The 9,277-nt window shown below is 47.8% G+C and overlaps 1 pseudogene; it reads right to left on the bottom strand.

Moving 5' to 3' along the window:
- Positions 1 to 533: 533 nt before the first annotated feature.
- On the bottom strand, positions 534 to 1,255 carry LOC120941171 (annotated as a pseudogene).
- Between the last annotated feature and the right edge of the window lie 8,022 nt (positions 1,256 to 9,277).

The following is a 9,277-nucleotide window of genomic DNA, read 5'->3' as shown; positions in this document are numbered from 1 at the left end:
TTCAGAAGGGAAATCGAAGGAAAAGGTAAGTGAACCAACAATGCACTAGCTTAAAGGAACCAATTTAGAAAATAAAAGACAAACCTTTACAACCTCTTTAAGGTAATAGTTCTTTTAGACCAGCTTAGTCCAAACTATCTTAAAAGTGACAGAAAGATGGAGTTCAACTTAAAGGATCCTGTTTACCTGTCCATCAGGCTGAGTTCACACTTATGCGAATTGGATGCGGATTTCCTCGCATTCAATTTGCATGTCCAGGAGAATGTGAGCGGCCCCCTAATGGAGCCAGTTCACACAGCCCTGGGATGACTGCTTAATGGTTTGCAGAAGAGTCCTCTGCTTCTTCTGGTCCTATTTAGGTCTGAATCCAGCCAAAGTTTGTGCCAGATTCATCCCTGAAAGGAGAACAGGGATGCACCAGACCTCCGCTGTGAGCCACTGCACACAGCAGTGTGAACCCAGCCCAATTTTTTCCCTTTCTTCATTTGTGAAAGTGAAGGGTATGCATAAATAAAATTGCATTAAATTAATAATTTTTTTTTTTTTTTTTTTTTAGGTAGAAATATTTATTTAGGCGTTACAAGGTATGGTACAGGGCAGGTCTGAACAGCTGGAAGCTCTGCTGTACAAATCTTCTGCTTTAAAAAACTCAAGCTATTGCTTGCACTCTCTTGGATAGAAGTTTCAAGTCACTGATGTATTTAGCAATACTTTCTTTTTGCTGCTGTGGAGTAATGCTTTTCACCACATTATTTTCCACCCAGTTAATCATGTGTTCCTGTTCCTTGCGGCGCAGAAGATGCTGTAAAGCCACCTGGTAGTCCAGACGTTTCTTCACCTCATTGTAGACATTCAATAGTCTCTCCTTGTAGTTAGTTTCCAAAATCATTGCCATTGCCACATTGTTCCTTTTAGCATCAAAAAGGTAATGCCGGCCTTCAACTCTCCACCGTTCTTTCTTTTCTGCCTCAACTCCAGCTGCCAGTTCTTTGACTGCAGTATCTTTCACAGCCTAAGCCTTAGCAATTTTCTCTTCATTAAGCCGGTCTATAAACTCTCCTACTTGAGGTCCAAACTTCTTGATAGCATACACAGTAACAAGTCCAAAGGAAACCATGGAAACGGTTTCATGAATAATTACATATATTTCTTTAGACAAGAGGTAAACAAGAAGTCCAGTTCCAAACATGTAGGGACCTGTGACTCCTGTCTTTGGATACAGGAACTGAAAAAATATGTAATTTTTAAAGCACATTGAGTGCACAATATCACAAAAGAACAATACAATGTGCGAGGCGCATGCGCGGCAGCTTTCATGATGGTCGCCGGCATCTAAAGCTCCGCTCCACCACGACCTAACGATTCTCACTGGAGCTGAATGAGCGCCCCCGCAGCCCTCTAACCGGGACCATCAGGTAGGGGAGGCACCCCCGATCCCGCGGATGTCATTACCGCCTGCCCGGAGGGACTTATCTGGTCAGATGGCGGCGTCTCCTGGCCCCCTCAGCTATGCCAAGATGGCGGCTCCACGAGGCCTGCCTGCAGCGGAACGGCCTGGGGACTCCATAGCTGATCAGGACCTACTCCCCCCGCAGTCTCCAGGTACTGACTTCCCCCCCTTGACTGTAGCAGCATCACCTTCCTCCACTGAATCACTGCTGAACAGGGTGGGGGCTGGATTCTCCACTACCCCCATGATAGATCCTAATACAGGCCTGCTGCTTTCTGTATGTGAGGTGCAGGAGGAGGCCCCCATCCCCACAGACTTTCCTACAATGATGGCTGCTTTCTCCCAAATGTTGTCCAAGAGCCTGGTGTTAAACGCTGAACAGATTACATCATCCATCCATGCGGACTTGCTGCATTTGGGAATGAGGATGGACAGAAGGCTGACCAAGCGGTGGTATGGATTAATCAGAATTCCGCCAGGTTGCAAGAGGTACAGGACCAATTGGAGACGGCCTTTGCTAAGATCGACGACCTTGAGAACCAATCAAGACGCTATAACTTTAGGGTATGGGGGCTCCCGGAATCAGACAAGGAGGTACAAGTGGCGGTGAAATCCCTCATTTAAAGCCTCATCCCTGATATTGCTGAGCACCGTCTGGAGCTAGACAGGGCACACAGAGCCTTGCAATCTCCCCGATCGGATGGATTGCCCAGAGACATCATTGTAAAACCGCACTACTATGCGGTCAAAGAGGAGGTTATGAAAAGGGCTAGGCGCGCTGACAATCTCACTTTGAACGGCCACAGAATTCAAATCTTTGCTGACCTGTCTCCTTATACAGTGCAGAAGCTGAGCGCCCTTAAACCGTTGCTGCAGGTCCTTATGGAGAAGGAAATCACATACAGATGTTCCTTCCCGCTCCGTGTAAATTTTTCCTACAGAAACAAAAGCTTTGGATTTTCATCTTTCGCAGAGGGGGAGCGCCTGCTGATTCACCTGGGACTGATCACCCTGGACCCTCCAGCTTCACAGACCAGCAGGGGAACTCCCGCTTCCACGAAGAGGCCTTCGCCTGCAAGCCCGCTGCAACAAACCTGGCTGAAACAGACCCATAAGCGTCCCAAAGAGAATTTTCAGACCTGAGGATCGAACTCTGCAGTCCTTCTTGTCCTGCCAGGGTCCTGACCCTAGAGGGTTGTCCCTTCCCTGAGTGGAGTGGGGGCCCCCTCTCCTTTTTCCCAGTGATTGCCTTGTGGGAACAGGTTACTTGTTTCATGGTCTGAACGCCTTTTTTTAAGCCTCTGGGGTTTGGTTTTGTTTTTTTTGTTTTTCCCTTGGAACTGGGGCAATTGACTTGGACTCGTGGGGGGGGGGTGTCTGAAGCCCCTGTGCTCCTGGGGAATCCTTATTTTTCAACGTTATATCTGGTTTAGGTTTATTTCCATGTCTTACGGCCTTTTCCTAGCAGATTAGGTGAACGTTTCGGTTTAGTCTGAGAATTCTTGATGGGGGGGTGCCATCCACGGTTCTATCTTATTAATCATAGTTAATTCCCTGGGTGGGATCTGCTTGTCCCCCTAGCTCCTCTGTATTTGGGGTCTGGGGGGGGGTAGGTCCTTCTTAGGGCTCCTGGTGAGTTAGCTTTATCTTCATTTTTGTTTTTAGTTACTCTTTATCTCTTTATGGGTTTTACCTACTCGGTTGGGGCGTTCAGTTTCTGGGAATCATAGGCTCATAGTTAGCCTTAAGTTATGGTTTAGTGGTGACGGGGCTGTGGTGGACCCAGTGCACCTCCATTGGATCAGGAGCACCATTGGTGCAGCTAGATCCGTTTCCGGTCTCCCGGTTTTAGGGGATCTCCGGATCTCTAACGATTTTGGGGTAGGGGCAGGCTTGCCCACTTCACCCCGGGGTGGGAAGGGGTCGGGGGACCCCCAGGTTCAGATTATGCACTGTTTCCTTTTTGTATGCTTTTATTTGCTTTGCTGCAGTTATACAGTCATAATGTTCTCTCTTTTCTCATCTTTCTCCTTTTCATTTCTTTTGTTTCTGCTTTCGTCTCATGACTCTTGGAGTGTTCGTAGGTTCCACGGTGGATTCCAGTCCTTCGTCCCAGGTCCCGGGTCCAGAGCGCTCCGGTTTGCCCGAATTCTGCAGGGAGTATTCTCGGCTGGACCAAGGTAGGCTGCTCTTGTCTGGTATAGTTTTCGCACCTCTGATCCATGACTGACACACATTCTCCCCCACCAACCCTTAAGCTCATCTCCCATAATGCTTATGGCCTAAATTCCCCCGTCAAATGCAGGAAACTTCTCCAACTCTACCACTCTAGGCACGCGGATGTCCTTCTGATTCAGGAGACACATTTCCCATCCTCCTACAAACCCACGTTCCTCCATCAGCATTACCCCCAGTTTTTTCTATCATCGGCAGAAAACAAAACGAAGGGGGTGGCCATCTGTTTTGCTAGACACATCAACCTCTCCCTGGTGGAATCGATAGTTGACCCTCAGGGTCGCTATGTCCTGGTCTCGGGCCACATAGACGGGGAACTATACACTTTTGTTTCTTACTATACTCCTAATAAGGGACAAAGATCCTTCTTTGAATCTTTGCTACGCAAGCTACAACCTCACTTTAAGGGTTTTGTCTTCATGGGAGGGGACTCTAACACAGCTTTTGACTTTTCGCTGGATAAACGTCTAAACCTAAGCGCCCTTCCAAACAGAGTTCCAAAATAGCCAAAATCCTTCACACTGTAGGGTTAGTGGATGTTTGGCGAGAAGCCAACCTACGCACAAAGGACTACACACATTTTTCTGCCCCCCACAACTCCTATGCCAGGATAGACCACATATTCACCCACGCCATGACAATTCCTCGATTATGCAACTCCAGGATCGTACACTCCCCCTTTCAGACCCTCCATGGTCACTCTGCTAACTCAGAGGCCAACGGGATCTAGAAATCCGCCTCGCTGGCGCCTGAAAGAGTCACTTTTGAGCGACCCGATACAATGTTCCTTATTGGAGGAGGCCATTAAGGAAAACTTCCTTATCAATGTGACAAGCGAGATGTCCCCTTCCACTGTCTGGGCGGCGCACAAGATGGTCATCAGGGGGAAACTGATTCAGTTGGCTGCTAAACTTAGGGCGGAACACAGGGCAGACACTCTTAAACCCACAGAGGAATTTTGCACGTTGATGAAAATTCACAAACGACAGCCCACGACCGATTCACTCGCCCGACTGGACGAAGCTTGAGCACTTCTTAACCTCTCCCTGACGACTGCGGCCGAACAACACCTTCGGTGGACCGGGGCTAAGTTTTACTCCCAGACCGACAGGATGGGCTCCCGTTTGGCCACCAAGCTGAGTCCTAAACAGCGTTCACTAAAATCCGGGCGGCCACAGGGGAACTGACACAGAACCCGACTAAAATTATGGACGCTTTCTTACGGTTCTACTCGGACCTATACAAACCTGCCCGTTTTCCTCCCAGCCCGACAGGGAAAGAATTTCTGGACGACCTCCGATTACCGTCTGTCTGAGGATCATAGGGATCTCATGGAATGCCCTTTCACTCAGGATGAGGTGTTGTCGACCACTAAGGCTTAAACTAGGCTCCTCCCCAGGACCGGATGGCTTCTCCACCGGTTACTGTAAGAAATTTGGCGCATGTCTTGACGCGACTGTTCAACTCTCTCAGGGATGGAGCCCGTCTGGGGGCAGACTTAAATTCTGCTTATATCTCGGTCATTCCGAAACCATATAAGGATCCCAGCGAGGTGTGTAATTATCGCCCAATTTCTCTGATTAACAATGACGTTAAAATGATGACAAAAATATTAGCTAACAGATTGTCAAGTTTCATCTCCTCATATGTTCACAAAGATCAGGTGGGCTTCATCCCTGGGAGACAGGGGACGGATCAGATCAGACAAGCCATTGATGTCATCTCCCTACTTAAATCGCAATGGGATGGGGGATCACCACAGAAGGGTTTCTTGCTGTCTATAGACCTACATAAGGCCTTTGATTCTATAGATTGGGAGTACTTGATGGGTGTTCTGGGAAGGTGGGGATTCGGCCCTAGCTTCCTTAGCCTCATCAGGTCGCTTTACTCGAGCCCCTTTGCACAGGTACACCTGATGGGCAGATACTCAGAATCCTTACCCATAGGCAGGGGAACCAGACAGGGTTGTCCACTCTCCCCTCTCCTCTTCGCGGAGGCCATCGAGACGTTGGCAGTGGCACTGAGATCGAATACTGACATCAAGGGGGTAACCTGTGGGCCACAGGAAAACAAATGCGCACTATACGCTGACGACCTCTTGCTCTTCGTCACATCTCCCCTAATATCCAATCCAATTATACCTAAGACACAACGGGTCTTCAGTGAGATTTCTGGATTGCAGGTTAATGTGGGTAAATCTCTAGCTATGAATATCTCCGTCCCCCCGGATTTGCTTAAACAGCTTTCCAGTAACTTTACCTTCACTTGGGCTCCCTCCCCAAATTCCATACCTAGGAATCAAATTAACACCCGAAATGAACGACCTCTTTAATTCAAACTACGCTCCTCTGATCCTTAGATGTAAAGGGGATATTGAGCGGTGGGCCAAGTGTGGGTTGTCTTGGTTGGGTAAAGTGAATGCGGTTAAAATGACACTTCTCCCACGTCTTCTGTATTTATTCCGCGCTCTCCCAATCCCGGTGAAGAAACAATTCCTCAGCAAATTTTAATCGGAGATTGTCCGATTTGTCTGGGGGAAAAATGGGTAATAGATGTCCCTCGAGCATACTCTTTCGCTTAAAAACGCAGGGTGGTCTGGGGCTTCCTAACCTATGGGGGTACTATCAAGCGGCTCAGCTGACACAAATGTCGACAGTTTTCTTGAAGGGACCTAAACCTGATTGGTTTGCAATGGAACGACAAGCTATCCCGTTAAACACCATTGATTACATTTTGGGGTGCGACCCCAAACGCAGACCAGCCATTTTGTCTCCCACTCCATAGCCCTCTGCTCCAAACTATTTTGCCTTCGCACCCTGATTTCCCCTCTGAAACCTCTAACGCATTTATTTCATAATCCCGACTTACCCACCAGGGTTGGATATCAGGGCATTTCGGTGGTGGACGGATAAAGACCTATACAGGATAGGAGACTTTCTCTCCCCGGCGGGCACGCTTTCCCTTTCACACTGCAGGAAATAACTGGACATGCCCAATGATGAACTCTTTAGGTTCTCCCAAATTTCCCACTTTCTCCATTCTATTTGGACGATCAAGTCGGTGCCCCTCAATATAACTCCCTACGAACACTGGTGTGCAAACACAATAGATCAGAGGGGTGGAATTTCCTTGATATATATAGCTCTGATGTCTCAGACAGATAAGCCATCTTATGCATGGGCCTGGGAGGAGGACTTGAACACCTCATGGACCACTGCGGTATGGTACAGAGCATTGAATCGGGCGTATAAAGGTATTCTTAATATATGTCTCGTAAAAGCAAGTCTTAAACTCATGCTTAGGTGGTATTACGTTCCTTCCAGGCTGGCAAGAATCTTTCCAGGGTCCTCTCCACAATGTTTTTGGGGATGCGAGCTGGAGGGCACCATGTTCCACACGTGGTGGTCCTGCCCCCGCATTAGATCCTTCTGGAAGAAGGTTTTTCGCACCATCGGATCTTTGCTGGGGACAGTGGTACCTCCGCAGCCTAATGTGGCGCTGCTGAACCAGTGTATCCCTGGCCTTTCTAAACAATCCCAGATCTTATAATTTTTCATATTGTTGGGGGCTAAAATGACCATAGCCAAGTCGTGGAAGAAACCTTCAGTTTCCTTCCTGGTATTTAGGAGAAAAGTCTCCTGGATAATGTCACAGGAGCAAATCGTTGCTAAATGGGCGGACCAATCGGAAAAATTCAGATCCACATGTGAACCCTAGGATACCTACTGCAATGTGTCTCTCCTACCTGGGGTCCAGCCTGGAAGCGGGATCACTCCAATCCATTCTTAACTGCGTTTCTCTGACCCTCCTCTCTTTCCCTCCATCCCACGTTTCTCTCTCTCTTTTCTCCTCTTGCACCTTTCTTGGTGTTGTGTAGTGTTGTCGTGATTATTAGATTGTTTTGTGACATGCTCAAATATTTGCTGCTTGCTCTGATACAGGCAGACTTCCTTCTCCATGTAGGATGGGTGCTGCTGATCATTGCGGCGCGGGGCTCCGTGGCCTTGTCTCCCGGGATGCAGTGTGACCCCTTTAGGGGTGTCCGGGGAGCCGAGAGTCGCGGGACCTGCGCGGCGGTATTATATAAGCATCCACAGGGTTGGTTTTACCACCACTGGTGTTATAGATTGGATGATTTAGTTTGCTATGTTAGCATGTCCTATGGGAGAATGATTTACTAGCTCTGTTACACTGGATGGACTTGGCTCAGTACTTTCATGTGTCATTGTCTTCTGCCATTTTGTTATGGAAAAAATGTTCAATAAAAATCTTTAAACATAAAAAAAAAAACCAATACAATGTATATTTTATGATACTTTCATAATTACAATTCCTAAATTACCTTTGCCACAATTTCAAGTTGCCTGGGCTTCTAGTTAAGTGCCTAGATTCACATACATTGCCGCAACTTTGCGGCGGCGTAGCTTAAGGCATTAAAGCTACGCCGCCGTAAGTTAGCAAGGCAAGTACATGATTCACAATGTACTTGCCTGCTAAGTTACGGCGGCGTAGCCTAAAGCGGGCGGGTGTAAGGGCGCCTAATTCAAATCTGTGTAAGGGGGCGTGCTTTATGTTAATGGGGCTTGACCTTAAGTTTTTGACGTTTTTTTTTACTGCGCATGCGCCTACATTTCCCAGTGTGCATTGCGGCTAAGTACGCCGCACGGGCCTATTGATTTAGACGTGGACGTAAACGACGTAAATCCCGATTCACGGACGACTTGCGAAAATTACGTAAAAATTTTGAATTTCGACGCAGGAACGGCAGCCATACTTAACATTACTATTCCAACTAGGGCCTAGCTCTAACTTTAGGCGGACTATCTCTAACGTAAACGGCGTAAATGTACTGCGTCGGACGGGGCTTACGTTCGTGAATCGGCGTATCTACTAATTTACATATTCTACGCGGACCGCAATGGAAGCGCCACCTAGCGGCCAACCGAAATATTGCAACCTAAGATAGGACGGCGCAAGCCGTCGTATCTTAGATATGTTTAAGTGTATCTCTGATTGAGAATACACTTAAACATAAGTCGGCGTAGATTCTGAGTTAGGTCGGCTTATCTACTGATAAGCCAGCCTAACTCTTTCTGAATCTACCTAATTGTGTCTTATGTATTCAGTGGAATATTAGGCCTGGTTCACACCTATGCATTTTTTTGTGTGTTTTCAATTTTGCAGAAACACACTACAGTCAGGGCTGTCTTAATGAGAGGGCACACCTGGGCACTGCCCAGGGGCCCCGGCTGCATGGGGGGCCCCTGCACTTTCCCCAAAGCAGCTGGACCTGGCTTGAACCCACGCTGCCCCAAAATTGGGCGCCCCCATGATGGTACCGAGAGTGATAGATACACAGGGGAGGCAGTCTGCCTCCTACCTTCTTGATGTCTGTTTACCTGCACTGTCATCACTGTAGGGGCCCCAGAGCATTACTTTGCCCAGGGGCCCATGATGCTATTAAGATGGCCCTGACTACAGTCCATTTAACATGGTTTCCCACGGATTTAGTTCACATCTGTGCATTTTATGGAAAGAGCCAGGGACTATTTTTTCATGTTTTTTAGTTCCATAGACTTCAATGTATCAAAA

The sequence above is a fragment of the Rana temporaria genome, chromosome 5, assembly GCF_905171775.1.
Source record: "Rana temporaria chromosome 5, aRanTem1.1, whole genome shotgun sequence".
NCBI lineage: Eukaryota > Metazoa > Chordata > Amphibia > Anura > Ranidae > Rana > Rana temporaria.
This window is presented reverse-complemented; position numbering and strand designations above follow the sequence as displayed.